Source organism: Ursus arctos, unplaced genomic scaffold (genome assembly GCF_023065955.2).
Source record: "Ursus arctos isolate Adak ecotype North America unplaced genomic scaffold, UrsArc2.0 scaffold_31, whole genome shotgun sequence".
Classification (NCBI taxonomy): Eukaryota; Metazoa; Chordata; class Mammalia; order Carnivora; family Ursidae; genus Ursus; species Ursus arctos.
The window spans coordinates 33,379,111-33,398,095 of record NW_026622997.1 but is presented as its reverse complement, the minus strand read 5'-3'; the positions used below and the strand labels follow the sequence as shown (position 1 = coordinate 33,398,095).

The following is an 18,985-nucleotide window of genomic DNA, read 5'->3' as shown; positions in this document are numbered from 1 at the left end:
CGATCCTCCCCTGGGGAAAGGGCGAGAAGACCCGGTGTGAGCCGGCTGGGCTGCGGCGGTCAGGTGCCCGGGGATGCCTCTGGTTCCCCAAAGTGTCCCTCCTGGGGAACAGAAGTCCCAGGAAGGTGCTGAGGCAAGGACAGAGATAAATCAGGCAGACCGGAACAGCTAATTAGAAGCCCTGGTCCACACCCTGACAACTTTTCCATTTCTTCTTTGGGAGTGCGTATGTATATTTAAAAAAAAAGTTTATTTTTATTAAATTACGTTCTACACTCCCTGCCTCTGTATAGTTTTTCCAACGCAGTGCCAGTCAATTCATCTTGCTTCACCGCTTATATACAGAGTTTGAACCATTTACAATAGCTCTTATTCATACTTTTTAAAATTACTTTTAATTTTTTTTTTTTTCGTAAATGTGATTGTGATCCATCTCCTTGACTCCACTGGAAATCGCCCCAGTCAAAAGCAACCGTGTCCGCCATGATCGGCACCATCGTCAAGGTGAGTGTTTGACGATCTCTGTAGCCCACCCCCCAATCCCAGGAGTGTGCAAGCAGACGGTGCCCACACTAGGTGATGACCCTTGCAGAGTTTTCTAGATGTTTAATTCTGGGTTCCAGCAGTCATCTGTCACCCCAGACAGCTAAAGGGACTTAAGAAAATGGCTTGGCTTTAAGGGCCATCTTTCAAGAGTGGAGAAAAAGAGGTATAATACTTTACCCTTCATGATTCCCACGGACTGGAGAATAAACATAAACGTGATACACATGATTGTACAAATCGCTTGTGTAGTTCAATAACAGAAACGTGTAGGTATTCAACTCCCTGTTAATGGGAAGGAGCACGGATAACCGCAAAGCATCGCTAAAAAAACACAACTCTGGTGAACTTTCCATTAGCCCAGATGGGGTAAAGGTGGGGGGATGCCTTAACCACAGTTACAGTGCAGCAGGGATTCAAGGAGTTGGAATGTGTTTACCCCTTTGGCAGGAGCTGGTTAGGGCTGATTGCCAGAAGGAGCCAAGTCTTGGGGCTGAGCCTCCTAGTGGGGGACAGCCAAAATGTTTTGGTCCAAGCCACAGAGGGCCCAAAGCCCTGCTGTTTGGTCACTGTCAGTTTGCCCTCCTGAGCATAATATCCCACTGCCACCTCCCTCCATCCCCTTCCTCATATCAAGGTTCCACTGGTAAGATGAGCTCTGCTCTGTAGTAGACATTAAAAATTAACTTCCAAAACCCATTGACAGACCCCTTCTCCCTTGCCTTCCTCAACTAAAGAAACCAGAAATCTATAATATTCACCGCCCTGAACTCCCTGGTAGCTAGAGATAGCTAAGAAATCCAGTTTTGGCCAGTGAGGTTGGCATGCAGAAGGCAAGAGTCAGCTTCCGGAAAAACTCCTTAAGAAAAGATCAGATTCAGATGGCATGCCCCATCGATCCTTTGACGCTCCCTATTCCTCCGTCCACAATTTCTCCTCTTTTGGAATGTGGATGTGATGCCTGGAGACACAGCAGCCATCCTGTAACCTTGAGAACAAAAGCCACTCACTTGAGGATGGTGGAGCGGGAAGGTAGAAGGAGTTGAAGCCCTAGATGACATCCATAAGTGGCTGTGTCTTCCTCTGACTTCTTGTTAGGTGAGAAAAATAAACTTGTATGTGTTTAAATTATAGTTGAGTCTTCTGTTGCTTACAGCCAAATATAATCTTACCCGATACATCTTTTTTTTTAATTTTTTTTTATTTTAACTTTTTTTAATGTTTTTTTTTTATTACATTATGTTAGTCACCATACAGTACATCTCTGGTTTCTGATGCAAGGTTCGATGATTCATTAGTTGCATATAACACCCAGTGCACCATGCAATATGTGCCCTCCTTACTACCCATCACCAGTCTATCCCATTCCCCCACCCCCCTCCCCTCTGAAGCCCTCAGTTTGTTTCTCAGAGTCCATAGTCTCCCATGCTTCACTCCCCCTTCTGATTGCCCCCCTTTCTTTATCCCTTTCTTCCCCTACCGACCTTCCTAGTTCTTATGTTCCATAGATGAGAGAAATCATATGATAATTGTCTTTCTCTGCTTGGCTTATTTCACTTAGCATTATCTCATCCAGTGCCGTCCATGTTGCAGCAAATGTTGAGAACTCGTTCTGATGGCTGAGTAATATTCCATTGTATATATGGACCACAGCTTCTTAATCCAGTCATCTGTTGAAGGACATCTCGGCTCCTTCCACAATTTAGCTATTGTGGACAATGCTGCTATGAACATTATTACCCGATACATCTTGATCAACTCACTGAGATATAATATTGGGACAATTCCTAAGAATTAGCTTATAGGTATGATGATTATTTTTAACACGAATATTTGCACTGACATAATTCTTTATTTTTTTCAAAGCCTATTCACATACATCTCCTCTGAACCTCACAATTTAGGGAGCTATCACTATAACCTCCATTTTTTTTTTAATATAAGAGAAGCCAGATCTGATAAATGTCCTGCCCAAGATCACACAGTCAGCAAATAAGTTACCTTGAACACTAACCTAGCTCCTCCCACTCCAATTCTGTGGATTTTCCACAACATCTTTATAATAATGCAACAAAACGTCCAATGAAGAATCCATATTCCTATGAAGCTGACATGAATTTTATTTCAACCTAGATGAAGCAATTTATTTCAACCTAAATTCTGGAACTGGAAAGTGCCACATTCACTAGGGAATTAAGTTCCCGGATCTCCTTCACCTTCCAGCTCCCCTCTGGCATCCTGCCCTCAATCCCTGCAATTGCTCTTTCTAAAGTCAATGACCTTTTCTATGAATCGGTCTTGTCCTTCTTCATTCCCACATCCTTTAAAATGCTTATACCACCCTTTTTTTGAGGCTCCTTTCTCTCAGGGATATCTTCCCATCACTTCGAGTTCGTTGTGTGGTTTCTCTTCCTGGTTCTTCCTTCACCTAGATGTTGACGTTCTCCCAGAATCTGTTAGCGGCTCTCCTTCTGAGAGTTGTAGACTGTCCTATGATTTCATCTTTTCTTGTGAATTCCACCACAAGCTCTTGGGGAAAGTCAACCATTGTTTCTACAACTAAATGTATATGCCAACTACCATTTTCCTTTCAACTTTGATCTCACTTTTCCAACTCTTTATCGTCCTATTGCCCAGTACATGGCAATGATTAAATAAATGGTATGTATTTTTAATTATCATTGTTTTAAAAAAGATGCAGGAAAGTACTAAGGCATAAGAGACTTATGACTCACTCATTTCTAGTATCAGGAACTATGATGTGACCATTCTTCCTTGAAAATCATGCCCCAGGCCAATCGAATTGTCCACAGTCATAAGGAGATGTACTGTAATTCATGGAAATTAACAGCAGCAGTCCAAATAGAAATGAAGTGGCAGACCTAATGAGAAACAGAATATCCTTATTAACTCCTTTTAGAATTAATTTCTTTTACAATATCTTCATTAACTCATTCCAGGCAAAGTGAGAGAAAGGAAGGAATTAAAGATGAGGTGGGATAGGGCCAGACACTTAGCAGTGGTGGGTGGGAACAGGGGAAGTGAGGCATGTGTAACAGAATATTCCAGGTCTGGAAGAAGGGAGTCTATCTCTGCCCAGGGGAGCTCACTCAGGTTTTGTTGGGAAAAGGAGCAGGAGAAGCTCATAAAACATGTAGATTTCAGTGCCAAGAAGCTGTTTTTGAGGCTGGTGAGCCCTGAGGAGTCCATAAAGTGGGAGGGGCCTTTCCAAGGTCATGTGATTCACCTTCTACCCCACCCCCAACCCTTCGAGTTCTAAGGTAGGGAAGCGTCTCCTTATCTCAAGACTGCCAGGGAGGGAGCCCCATCTTTCTTCACCCGTCAGTCATCAGCATGTGTCAGGCATGTTCCCTGAACACATAGTGAGACTCTGTGCAGCACACTGCTCATCTGGAAAAGTCTGCCTCTTCCCTGAGAGATCCTCAAATAATTCACCAAGCTTGTCCCGGCTTCCAGAGTCGACCAGGTACTTTCAAGGCTCAGCCTATTCGTGGGGAGAAGTAAGCTTCATGAAGGTCCCTCCTTGCTCACTCCCCAGGGGTACAGTTCCCAGTCTATACTGTGTGGACCTTGGCAGCACTGAGCGAAGACCTTTTGGAGGATGAATGAGAAGCCTGTGAATATGCCATCTAATCAAGATGAGTCTCTCTATGGACAACATGCCCCTCTCCCTGATTTACTGACGTGAGCTCCTTAGAATCAGAGCCCTTAGAATCCAAGGAGAACTCCTTAGAATCAGAGCCCTTGGTTAAATCCCCGGCCTTGCCTCTCAATGCTACGTGATCTCAGCATGGCAGGTAACTGGCAAGCTTAGTGTTTGTGATGGTTAATTTTATGTGTCAAATTGGCTCAGGCACAATGCCCAGATATTTGGTCAACCATTATTCCAGATGTCCTATAAGAATGTTTTAGGATGAGATTAACAATTAAATTGGGGAACCTCCATAATGTGGGTGGGTGGGCCTCAACCAATCAGTGGAAGGCCTCAATAGAACAAAGATTGATCTCCAGGATTCTGCCAGCAGATGACCTTCAGACTTGAACTGCAAGTTTTCCCTGGGTCTCCAGCCTGCAATCCTCCCCCATCAGATTTTGTACTTCTCAACCCTGTACAATTGCATGAGCCAATTTCTTTTTTAAAAATGATTTTATTTATTTATTTATTTGTCGGGGGTGGGGAGAGAGAGAGAGTGTGTGAGGACAAGCAGGGGCAGTGGCAGGCAGAGGGAGAAGAAGGCTCCCTGCTCTGCAGGGAGCCCGGTTCAGGACTCGATCCCAGGACCCTGGGATCATGACTTGAACCAAATGTAACACTTAACTGACTGAGCCACCCAGGCGCCCCATGAGCCAATTTCTTTTTTTTCCCCCCTCTGCCCCTCCTCCCACTTGTTCTTTCAATCTCTCTCTCTCTCTCTCTCTCATAAACAAATAACATCTTAAAAAAATGTCGAAGGGTACAAACTTGCAGTTAGAAGATGGATAAGTTCTGGAGATCTAGTGCACAGAATCGTGATCATAGTCAACTGCACCGTTTTATATACTTCGAAGATGCCAAGAAACGAGCCAGTTTCTTAAAATAAACCCATCTATCCATCAGCGTGCGCGCACACACACACACACACACACACACACACACCACACATCCTGTTGGTTTTGTTTCTCTGGAGAACCCTAGTACAATGTTCCTCAGCAATAACATGAGAGGAAGATCATTGTCTCAAAGGATGTTGAAATGAGGCAAAGCAGATTGAAAATCTCTACCCCAATGAGTTCTTCTGAAAGTGAGAAGGAAAGGATCATTGATTTGTGAGGTTTCTCTGATCCCACCATGTACGCTGTCAGATTTGCCCCACTGACCCCCCAGGCTCTGCTCAGGAAAGTGCCAAACTCTGTATCAAGGGCACTGTTAATGCCTAGAAGGCAGGAGAAGCTTGTTCTAAACTGGACCCAGTTCATCAGGGACACGTCGCACATCAGGAGTTTTGATCATAGGCCCCAACCCGCTTCTCTCACTTATAATAAGGGACGTAATCTCCATTGTTTAGAACAGGCCTCCTGGCCTGCTATTATCAGACAGGAATATCCGAGGATACAACTAAAGAGAGAAAAAGTCCAGAGCTACCGCAGTTTCTTCCTGGGAAGGATCCGTAGGACGCGAATTGCTTAAGGGTGGGTTAGGTCCTCATTGTTGTCTACAGTAGAAAAGCCTCCAAACACAGCATCAGGAAAACTTGGTTTCTAGTTCCAGCTCTGGCTTTTACAGCTGAGTAAGAGCATCACCTGACTTCTCTGAACAACACAGATTAACGGGAGCATCAGCTCCATGGTGCACAGTGAGAACTGGATTGCAGACTGTACCTTACTGGTGGCCATTATTCTTATATGCTTGTCCTTCTCTTTGTCCTTTCCCATTTCCCGCCCCCCCCCCAACACACACATGGCTCCTGTGTTAGTTAATACCAAGAATGCACTTAACATTAATGTACAATTCACCAGGTTCCTGGTTTCCAGTTCTCTGCAAACATCTTTGCCCAGAGTTAAGAAACTTCCCTGGGATCAGACATGACCACACCAAATAGGCAGCGATTGGAAAATTGCCCCATAAAAGCTGTCTCCTTCTGAGGCTCAGGACTGCATTTTTTGAGAAGCCTTCTCAGGTTGTTTGCAGCAGCTTTGAGGGTCGGCTCTGCTGCCTTGCCTACGTCAAAACCCTAAGTGTTTAACCACAAGACACACAATCCTGGGACATGGTGGCGGCAGCCCTCCACCCCCATGGCGAGTCAGGCCACGCGTGTGTCTAATCTGGTATGTGGCCCACGAGCAGGGCTAGAGAGGCACCGCACCTGGCCAGATGGAGGATGGAATATCACACAGTGTGCAGAGTGCTTGAGTGGGCAGGGAAGGGGGTGAGATTCCTTCCCAACATCCTTCACAATGTGTGATCAGAGTCTGAGGTCCCCAGGCTGGGGAAGGCCATGCCCACTAGTAGCCACAGCTGCTCATGTTATTTCTGGAGTCAGAATACTTGCACACTCACAACGGCATACAAACTCCCATTCTAGTCCCATTTTCAGTAGCTCAAAACCCTGTGAAAAATAATGCTCAGGGCCAAGTGTTTAGCTTGGGTAAAGCTTCAGGGTAAAGTTGTATTTTGAAATGTGAGAGAAAGGAATCTTCCCACTGATCTCTACTGAGGGTGAAGATGGGTCACACACACACACACACACACACACACACACACACACACACTTTTCTCCATTGAAAACTAATTTGAGACTGCTTACAATCTTCAAGCACGTGTGACTCTGAGCTGGTGTATACTGAGCAGGAACTTGTGTAAGACGAAGGGACTTCAGGAGAATCATGACATGTTTCATCATTCGGTGGTTTTTGTCTTTTAAAGGAAAATATCTTAAAAATGGCAAAGTGATGATGTTAGGAGTCTGTTCTTAATTACCACTCAGTAACTTGGCAATCTGGTTTAGCCCATTCATTTCTTTTGGAAAGTTCTCAGTAACTCGTCTTTTCAGCTGTGTGTACCCAATCAGACACACAGATAAAAAGAAAGATAAACCCCACCCCGGTTGCCCTTGGAAAAAGCACAGGGCATTTGCATACTTAATGAATTCTCCTGTAAATGTGCAGAAGCACAGATTTTCACACACTGGGGAGTTTCATAGACACCCAATAGGTGTGTTTGATTGCTGTATCTATGTGGTTTGGGACTCTGGTGAGAAGACTTTTTTCTTACTTTCTTTAAAGAAGAGGAAAAAGAAGGAGGAGGAAGAGAGGGAGGTGGAGGAGCAGAGAAAGAAGAAGAAGAAAGACAAGGAGCAAGAGGACAAGGAGGAGGAGAAATCTTCCTTTAATGTTATTGTTTCATTCATTCCTGTTAGGTGCCAAGCACTGTGGTAAGCGTTGGAGATGCAAAGATGAACAAGATGGGGTTCCTATCAATCAAGATCTACTACATTCAGGTAAAAAGAAAAAAATAGAAGTGAATGAACTTTCAGAATTCTGATTAGCTGGAGGTAAAAGGCAGTGACACATTTCCTGCCTTAGGGGAGTTCTCCGGATGAAGAAAAAAAAATACTGTCCCTCTTTACCGGTACTTTCCAGGCCAATATTTTCAAACTGTGTTCTACAGAATGCTAATCCCTTTAAATGGCTTGCCAAAAAGGTAGGGGGAAGAGTTCCTCATGGTCAAATAAGTTTGAAAAAAATTATAAGTTCTATGTTAGCATATTGAAGGTTCTGAGAAGGCCTGCAGAGAAAGAGATATGCTTATCTTTGCTTAGCACAGTATTCCCCAAAGTTATTTCTTCATAGGAACCATTTTTCACATAACATCTACAAACATTCCATACTGTAAGAAACACTGTTTAGTCTGAAGGGGACCGTAAGAAATTTCTAAAAATAAACACAAGTATAACAGGATGCTGAATTGGAATTTTTAATGAAGCAGCAAGATACAATAGATAAGAAATTTTAAAATAATGTTTCAGAGTAAGAAGCAGATTTTCAAAAGGAAATATCTGGGTACTGATTTTATGCCTCCAAAAACCCCTTCCTATTAAAAGAATTGGAAGTGTGGAAGTTGAGAAAGAATGTTATGGGGAGGATTTCTTGAGAGACCTGCACTAGAATTCCATCCTTTTACCCCCACAACGAGAACAGCTTGAGGGTGATGAGTCAAGGACCTCACTAAGTGCTTCCCAAGCTGGGAATTGTGGACAGTGTTGGACTCCAGCCTGGAAATCCAAGAGGGCAAGAGACAGATGATGAATCGATTTCGTGGTGGATCAAAGGACAGCAGTTGCTTTATTGGGAAGGCTGGCATTCTCTAAGCTTGCTAGGACATGGATTAATACATGTTTCCTGAGGACCATATGTGGGCCACATGGGAGAGAAAGTGAGCCAGGAGCCCTTTTTAGATCTTATCAAAGAGGACTACCTGGAAGAATTATGGGGCCACAATATCAAGAGTTGATGTGGAGTGGACCATTGGAAAATCAAACTAAGTGGGGGAGAAGCAGATCGAGGAAGAAAATGTACAGCCCATATCATAGGAGTTGCAAGGGCCCAAATGAGTAATCTCCGAAGAATCCACCAAAGGGTTCACAGGAAGAAGAATCTGATATATGCAAAGCCATTTCCCAATTATACCAATCAAGTAAAAACTTCCCTATGAAAGGAGGGACGTCCAACCATGGCTGAGTAAGGAGATTAGCATACCTTATGTCCCCAAAGCAACTATAAATCTGGATTAAATTGACAAAAATAACCATTTAAGCACTCTGGAAATCAACTAAAGGCATATGACAATCTGAGAGGTGTTTATACTTCAAAAACTGATGAACTTAGGGTAAGAATAATGGGAATCTTTGATGTTTTGGCTTGAGGCTGTGTGAAATCACTGACTGAGCACTAAGATGACACAAGGGTGAACTTTGGGAAGCCAAATTTATAAATAGAAGTAAGAATATTCAAAACAAAACTGAGCTGAGACATTAGTGTTCATATGCTGCAGGTTTCAAGTTATAAAACAAACAAACAAATATAACAGCCACAGTTTAGTGTGGGGGAGGGGATAAGAATCCAAAGTTCCTACAAAAGCCCATCTAAAATGTCTAATTTTCAACAAAAAAAATTTACAAGCCATGCAAAGAAACACTAAAGTGTAACTCATATGCAAGAAAAAAAAGCAGTCAATAGAAACTAAGTGTCTTCAAATGCTGGGTTTAGCAAAAACTTAAATTAACTATTCTAAATATGTCTAAAGAACTGAAGAAAACCATCTTTAAAGAATTAAAAGAAAGAGTGACAACAATGAATGAACAAATAGGGATTCTTAATCAGGATGTAGATATTATAGTTTTAAAAAGAACCAGATGAAAATTCTGGATTTAAAAAATGCAACTAAAATGAAAAATCTACTATAAAGCTCAATAGGAGATTCAAGAGGGTAGAAGAAAGAATCAGTGAACTTGAGGATAGATGAATAGAAATTACCAATCTGGGGGTGGCTGTGTGGCTCAGTCAGTTAAGCGTCTGACTCTTGATTTCAGTTCAGGTCACGATCTCAGGGTTGTGAGATTGAGCCCTGAGTTAGGCCCCATGCTGGGTGTGTAGCCTGCCTAAGATTCTCCCTCTCCCTCTGCCCTCCCCACTCTCTCTCTCTTAAAAAAAAAAGAAGTAAAATAAACTTTTTTTTGAAAAAGAAAAAAGAAAAAGAAAAGAAATGACCAATCTGATGAACAGAGAGGAAAAAAAGAAGAAATACCAATGAAGCCTCAGAGACCTGTGGAACATCAACTGTGCCAACATGCATAAAATGGAACCCCCAAAAGAGAAAAGATAGAAATAGATTCCCCCAAAATTTGAATATATGGTGGCATAAATGTTCCAAAATCTAATGAAAATCTACTGATCTACTTAAGCTACTGATCCAAGAACTTCAAAAACTCTAAGTGGAGTAAACACAAAGGAATTCAGACATAGACATATCACAGTCAAATTCTTCAAAGCCAAGACAAAGAGAAAATCTTGAAAGAAGTGGGGAAAAAAGACTCATTACATGCAAAGAGTATCAATAGGATAATGGCTGGCTTCTCATCTGAAACATTGGAGACCAGAAGACAGTAAAATGACATATTCAAACAGCTGAAAGAAAAATATTCTTAACTAATAAATTCTAAATCCAGCAAAAATATTCTTCAAAAATTTAGGCAAAATAATCCCCATAGCATAGTTAAAATAAAAAGAAATTAAAATGATACTCCTTAAGACTTATTTAACACATGCAAAAAGCTGCCAAGGAGGAACAGGAAACAAACCGAAAAGAATGAAAAGAATAGCAAAATGGTCAATGTGAATCCAACCATAAAAATAAGTACATAGCATGTGAATGAGCACGTAGAATCAACTGTACACGACCCGCCAGAAAAGCATCTTAGATTCAAAGACACAAACGGGTGGAAAGTAAAAGCTTGGAAAAACAATACTCTGTGCAAACAGCATCCTCAAAAAGTCTGGAGTGGCAGTATTAATGTCAGGCAACCCATACTTCAAAACCAGAAATAGTATTATGGGCAAAGAATATTTCCAACGATAAAACAGTCAATATATCAGGAAGATACAAAGAATTACAGCACCTCAAAAGTCATAAAGTAAAAAGTAACAGAATTGAAAGAAGAAATAGAAAATTCAATAATAATAGTGATCAAATCCCTAGAGAGTAAATTAACAAGGATATAGAAGACTTGAACAGCTCTATCAACCAACTTGACATAATTAACATCTGGTATGTATGTGTATGTATGTGTGTGTGTCTTAAAGCCCACTTTGATATGATAATTTAATTCCTTTGTGGTCAAACACCATATTTTGTGCAATTTTAATCTTTTTTTTTTAAACGTACTGAGACTTGTTTTATGGCCTAGTGTATGGTCTTTCCTGAAGAATATTTCAAGTGTGCTTGATAATCTTCAGCCATTGGGTGACCATTTCACCCTTAGGAGCTACCTTCCTCTCTAATACTATTTCTCTTTAGCGCACTTGGAACATTCTTCAGCAAAGACCATATATGGGGCAAAATAAGTTTCAATAAATTTGAAAGGGCTGAAATCATGCAAAGTATGATATCTGACCACAAAGGAATTACATTGTGAAACAACAGCAAAAAGAAATCTGGGAAGTCCCCAAAAGTTTGGAAATTAACATACAGTAGTACCCCCCTTTATCTGTAGGGGATATGTTCCAAGACCCCTAGTGGAAGCCTGAAGACACACATATTGCTGAACCCTATATATAGCACGTTTTTCCCTAAACATGCATACCTAGGATAAAGTTTAATTTATAAATTAAACACAGTGAGAGATTAGCAACAACCAATAATAAAATAGAACAATTATAACAATATACTGTAATAAAAGTTATATGAATGTGGTCTCTCTCTCAAAGTATCAGTTGTACCATATTCACCCTTCTTGTGGTGATGTGAGATGATAAAATGTCTACATGATGAGATGAAGTGAGGGGAATGATGTAGGCATTATGACATAGGATTCGGCTGCTATTGACAATATGTCAGAGGAAGATCATCTGCTTCGGGACTGTGACCGACCATGGGTAACTGAAGCCACAGAAAGTGAAACCACAGATAAGGGCAGACTCCTAGGCTTCTAAGTGTTCATGGATTGAAAGACTCAATATTATTAAATGATATTTCTCTCCAGATTGATGTATAGATTCAATGCACTCCTATAAAAATCTAACCAAACTTTGTGTATTTGTTTGTTTTTGGCAAAGAAAAACAAATTGGCAGGCTTATCTTAAAATTCATAGGGAATGCAAAGGAACTAGAATAACCGAAACAAAATGGAAAATGAAGACCAAAGTCGGAGGATTTACATTATCAGACTTCAAAACCTACTATAAATCTACAATATCAAGACAGCATGGTGTTGGCAGATGAATGGGCATATAGAATCTACATACAATCTATATTATGGATCAGTGGGACAGAAATGATGGTCCAAAAATAAAACTTTACATTTCTGTACAATTGATTTCCAACAATTCAATGGAGGAAGGATATTTTTTTCAACAAATGGTGCTGATCAATTGGAGATATACATGAAAAAATTAACTTGAATCATGGACTTACATGAATGAACTAAAACTATAGAACTTCTAAGAATAAAAATAGGAGAAGACATTTGTGACCTTGTGTTTAGCAAAGAGTCCTTAAATATGGCACTAAAAATATAATCCACAGGAGGAAAAAAAGTGACAAATTGGGCTTCATTAAAAGTTTCAACTTTTGCATTTCAAAAGACATTATGGGATGAAAAGACACACCATATATGGAGAAAATACTTGTGAATCATATATCTGATAAAGGGCTTATATCCAAAAATATAAGTAAATTATATAACTCAACAAGAAAAAGACTAATAACCCAATTTTAAAATGGACAAAAGATCTGAATAGACATTATAGGAGAGGAGTTACACAGACAGCTAATAAGTACATGAAGAGGTACTCAACATCACTGGTCATTAGGGAAATGAGAATTAAAACCACAATGAGATACCTCTATACATCCTAGAGTGGCTAGGATTAAGAAGATAGACTACACACTATATTGTACACCCAAAACCAGTATAAGACTGTATGTTAACTATGATGGTATTAAAATAAAGAACTTGGTGAAGATGTGAAGAGCCTGTACTCATCAGACATTGCTAATGGGGATGAAAATGGTGCAGCCTCTTTGGAAGACAGTCGGCATGTTTCTTAGAAACTTAAATATAAACTTATCATTAGACTCAAAAATTCCTTTCTAGGAACAAACCCAAGAGAATAAAAAGATATATCCACAAAGGCACATATGTGGATGTTCACAACAGCCATTGTTCATAATAGCCAAAAACAAAACAATCCAAATATTCATCAACTGGTGAGTGAATAGATAACATGATATAGCCATATAATAGAATACTATTCAGCAATAAAAAAGAACAGATTTCTGATTCATATCATGATATGGATAAATATCAAAGATAAGTGAAAGAATCTAGATACAAAATAGTACACAGTATATGATTCCATCTATAGGAAATACCCAGAAAAGGCAAATTTATAAAGACAGAAAGCATATCAGTGGTTGCCTTTGACTGGGAGAAGGAATGGGGCTTAACCGCAAATTAAGGTCGAGAACACTTTTTGGAATAATGGAAATGTTCCAACAAAGTTGAAATTATGGTGGTGGCACATCTCTACATATATACTGAAAATCATTGAGTTATACACTTATAACAGATGAATTTTATGGTATATAAACAATGGTATGCAAAACTGCTTAAAAAACAAACAAACAAAATGCTTTTCCTGTCTGTCTTCTCTCCTCCCAGCTCCAATCCTGGAGGGACAAGTAGGGGAAGAGTCAGGCCAGAAAGAGAGAAGGATGCTAACCACATCCTTTCTCTAAAGGTATAACTGGGTTTATACGCAAATAATGAATCATGGAACATTACATCAAAAACTAAGGATATACTGTATGGTGACTAACATAACATAGTAAAAAAAACACTGAGGCAAAAAAAAAGAAAAAAAAAGGATAGTACCTGACACACAATAAATGCTTAATAAGGTTTAAAAAAAATAAAAAAAGTAAAGATAGGCAGTTAGACGGCAGTTAGGTGGAAGGAGATGGGTATTGGGGGTCAGAGAAGAAGAGAGTCTTACTCTAAATATAAATGAAAATTGCCAATTAATATGCGGGATTAGATACTTTAAAACAAGTCTATGTTTTACCCCCTAACATGTTTGTAGAATGTTCTGTTGCCTACTAATGAAGAGAAAGGCACTGGACCTGAGATTTTATCTGACAGCCAGGAAAAGACACCTCCATGTTGCAGGTGTGAAAGGGTAGAAGGAGACAAAGTTAAAGTTGATTTCATGATCACCTTCATGAAAACTAATTTTTAGTTTTACCTCTGGTGCCACAAGGATCAGAAACAGCGACAGAACACAAATTCAGTTATATAATGAATTATAGACTCAAAGTGTTTGGGAAACAGAAGAATTTTGGACTCAGGCTGAGACCTGGTTTGGAGTCCTAGCTTGGCTATTTAATAGCTATACAACTTCAGGAATATTACTTAACCTCTCTGATTTCAAATTTCTTATCTTCAAAATAACAATAGTAATATCTACCTCAAGGGGATACTCTAAGATTAAGTAGATAATGAATATAAAAGGATTTTGAGAGAGGACTTAATCAGTCTAGGTGTATCAGTCAGGTTTCACTCAGGAAAGATGAACCATTATGCACGGTATAGAATAAGAAATTTATTATAGGAATGAGACCTAGTGTGGAGGATGGTAATGCAATCTATTTAAGGCTGTTACTTCTATATCTTGTGTTGGGCCCAAAGTCAGCAGAGCTAGAAGCTGTAAAGGAAGGATGGATGTGAATTGGGGAAACTAAGATTCAGCTGGAACTTAGAAGAGCAGACTAGAACCATGTCTGTATTTCACCACCTCTGTTCTCAATGACCCAAACATCCTGCAGTATAAGCTGGCACTTTTACCACACAGCTTCACATGTACCTAGCTCAGGATTCAGAGAAGAAGGAGGGTACCCAGTGGGAGATGGCAGAACTGTGTGCTCAGCTTCTACCTCTCACCAACAAGGTCAGCCAGCACATCAGTCACAAGGCACTTGAGTTGCAACAGCATCTGCCTCACAACAACCTTCAGAGCATAGCAAAATGACTATAGTTTCACTTCTACCTGTCAAGCCTTATGCACATTTCTCTTGCAGCCAACCTTAACCTGGAACCACGCAGAGAAGAGAATTCTGGGAAACATAGTTTCAACTTACTTAAGTTGACATAATACAATGCCACTACAGTCCATCCCATGACAACTTGGCATCCATACATATTTTTGCAATCACAATTAATGTCTCAATAAAGACAGTAGCAAGATTAACTTTGCCTCACAATGCAACTCTTTCATGTACCACCAAAAACACAGGTATTTTCTCTATAAAAGAAGATACAGAGTTCTTTTACTTGTCTTTAGGTGATGTTCATTCTTCCTCTAGTTGAGTCAAGTTCATCTGGGGCTGTCTTGTAACTAAAATACTAAGACAGCAAGCTAACTACTATTAACTCATCTTATGTTAGAGGTAAATAAATGGAAGAGGGGAAGAAAAAGAGAAAAATAGGTTAATGTATTCATAGAAAAATAAGGAAGAAATTCTCATAACTATTAGGGGATATGTTCCAAGACCATCCAAGTGGATGCCTGAAACCTCAGATGGTACAAAATTCCATATATGCCATGTCTTCTCCTATACATACATACATACCTATGATAAAGTTATTTATAAATTAGACACAGTAAGAGATTAACAACAATACCTACTAATAAAATAGAGCAATTACAATAATGTACTCTAATAAAGGTTATATGAATGTGGTCTCTCTCTCTCAAAACACTTTATTATACTGCACTTACCCTTCTTCTTGTGATAACGTGTGATAATAAAATGGGTACGTGATGAGATGAAATGAGGTGAATGACATAGGCAGTGTGATGTAGTGTTAGGCTACCATTGGGCTGATGGTACATTTGGAAGATCATCTGCTTCTAGGTGGCAGTTGACCATGGGTAACTGAAACTGCAGAAAACAAAATCACAGATAAGGGGGAACTATTATATTATAGTCCTCATTTCTGCAACTGGTCCTGTGGTTGTAGTTGGTATTTATAACTACCTTCGTCTACTACCCATTCAATGTTCCCTTTGGCCTCAATGAGCATTTTCAGGTAGCCAAGATCTCTTACCTGATGGGTGTGACCCAATCTTTATCGTAAAGGGTCTGGACCACTAGAAGTACAGCCTGTTCTAGGTTGCTGTAGTTTACCATTGATTTTTGTCACAGGACATTGGAGAACTAAGAGATGCCCCAGGGGACCGCCTACACTGCAGGCATATGAGCACATTCCCCTTTACCCCCATTGTATATTAGCAACAAATTTCCCCTTGATAAGGTAAATCACTTATGCTAGCACAGTAGTCTTTTGCCTACTGATTCTTCAGCATGAAGAGCTTAAAGAGGTCAGGAGGCAGTCCCAACTTCTAGTTTAATGGAATCATTGCTGCGGTGGATGTATTTTTCTTTTGGAAACTAGGGTCTCCAGACAAGAATAGTCCAAATATGCAGGGACAAAATGCAAAAGCTTCATTAGTGATATCAGGGTGGTAATAGTTAGAGAGCACACTCCCACTCCTTGCTTCAAGAACCCATGAATCCTGACTGGAAAAAAAAAGCACTGTATAGTTGACCCTTGAACAACACAGTCTGAACTTCACAGGTCCACTTACACATGGGTTTTTTTCCCAGTAAATACAGTATAGTGCTGTAAATGTATTTTTCTCTTCCCTGTGATTTTCTTAATGACATTTTCTTTTCTCTAGCTCACTTTATTGTAAGAATACAGTACATAATGCACATAACATATGAAATATGTGCTAATCAACTATTTATATCATCAGTAAGGCTTCCAGTCAACAGTAGGTTATTAGTAGTCAAGTCTAGGGGAAGTCAAAAGTCATATACAGATTTTCAACCACGTAGGGGTAGGCACCCCTTGACACCACTAACCCTTGTGTTGTTTAAGGGTCAACTATATATCGGTCACTGATTTAGGGCATATGCCTTGTCTTGTAGAACACTGCCTCATCTCTGCAAGGTATTGTCACCCAGCTTATGCTGTTACTATGTCTTCAAAAGGACATTTCATCATTCTGTCAGGTCAGCTGCTTCAGAGTGATGGAGAACAGGGTAAGATCAGGAAACTCCATGAGCATGAGCTCATCACTTTACTTCATTGGCTATGAGATGCTTTCCTTGGTCAGAAGCAATACTGTATTGAATACCATGACAGTGAATAAGGCACTTTGTAATTCCACATAGAGTGGTTTTGGCAGAAGCATTATGAGAAGGAAAGGCAAATCTACATCCAAGGAAAGTATTTACTCCAGTAAGAGCAAAGTCCTACCTCCTTCCATGATGGAAGCAGTTCATTATAATTGACCTGCCATCAGGTGGCTGGCTGATGCCCCACAGGAAATGGTATACTATCAAGTGCTCATTGTTAGTTTCTGCTATGGCCATATCAGGCACTCAGCAGTGACTATAGTCAGACTAGCCTTGGTGAAGGGAAATCTATGTTGCTGAGCCCATGCATAACTTCCATTCCTACCACCATGGCCACATTTTTCACAAGCCAATTGGTCAAGGAAAGGTGACTGAGGAAGGAGGCCACCTGATCTCTAGAATGAGTCATCTTGTCTGTCAGATTATTAAGTTCCTCCTCTGCTGAGGTTATTCTTTGGTGGGCAAAGATACAAATATCTTTACATCGTGTGCCCATTCAGAGAAGGCAATCCATATACCCCTTTCCCAGGCCTTCTTGTCACCAGTTTGTCAAGTCCCTGACCATCCAGCCAAACCATTATCCACTATGCATGAATAAGTGTAGATCCCAACCTTTGGCAACCTCTTCTTCCGGGAAAGATGAATAACTGTATCTCGAAAGGATATTTTTTCATCATTGTCCTTCAGGGACACTCTAGAGTGGGGCTACAATTTTATAGCCACCCATCCTTGGGTAATGTCGACATCTTGCAAGAGTCATATATAAACTAAGTTGAATTTTTTCTTCTTCAGTCAATTGGTCATTGAAAACTCCCCCATGCAATCACAGATGTATGTTAAGAGGGGAGGCAATGTGGCAGGAACAGGACTGGCTACACCATTTGTGGAGCCCAGAACAAAATGAAAATGAAGGACCCCTTATTCAAAAATTATTAAGAATTTCAAGACAGTGACAGCAGAACATTAAACCAGTATAGGCCCTGTGAGAATGTCCAGATCACACGCCCGCGAAGCTGATCCTCAGCAGGAGTATGGGCCATGGCATCTGGGCTACTTGTTCATGCAACATGCAGCTGACTTGTACTTTAAGACCTGTCTGAACCTAATTTCATGTATACCACCTCCATTTGATGATGGAATGATGCATGCATGCCCAACTTGATGGCTTAACGTATCAGGCAGTTAACACCCAGTGCATAATGGGCCACTGGAGTCACGTGGTAACTTGTTGGTTCATAGTTAAGTATGTTTAGCTTCTGCTAGGGCCAAGGAGCAAGCCAAAGCTGTTTTCTCAAAGGAAAATAGTTACCCATATAAGATGGCCTATCTGCTCAAAATGCTGATGATCTTTGCTGTGATCCACTAATTAAGGCCTGCCACGGGCTTCACAAGAAGCAGCCCAATCTGCCACAGATACTTCAGGCACCGTTGAACAAGCTGGATCATACAGCCTAAGTGGCAAAGCAGCTTGCACAGCAGCCTGGACCTGTTGAGATGCCCTTTCTCATTTTGGGTCCCATTCAAAACTATGCAAGCCCGAGGTAAAAAATTAAGTAAGTTATATGTATTAAGCATGGGCCACAAGTATGGCCACAAAGTGGAGCAGACCAGAAGTTATTAATAGATCCATGTGACTCTATCAACACCCAAGAAAGATCACTCCAGGGACATGGTCTGTTGATGTTTGGTGAGCAGTACCAGATTCCTTGAACAGAAGAGCTAAGATATTAAAAGTCTAGAAGGCTGTGTCTAGAAGGACTCTGGAGTCAGACTGCAAAAACAACTAGACCCAAATCTAAGCCCCATCACTTTCAAGCTGTGTGAGTTTGGGCAAGTCACTTACAACTTAATCTCTTCAAACCTCAGAGGGGATAATAATATTTACCTATAAATTATAACTACCAATAGTTATAATAGTTATCTAATATAACCTTATAAGGTTGTTGCAAGGATCAGATGAAC

The 18,985-nt window shown here is 40.4% G+C and overlaps 1 long non-coding RNA gene across 1 annotated transcript; it reads left to right on the top strand.

The window, feature by feature from the left end:
- The first annotated feature begins 432 nt into the window (after nucleotides 1-432).
- Nucleotides 433-14,978, top strand: LOC130542239 (uncharacterized). The gene is made up of 3 exons (XR_008956656.1): nucleotides 433-504; nucleotides 7,461-7,541; nucleotides 14,897-14,978. It is a non-coding gene; the product is annotated as an uncharacterized LOC130542239 (long non-coding RNA).
- Nucleotides 14,979-18,985: the final 4,007 nt, after the last annotated feature.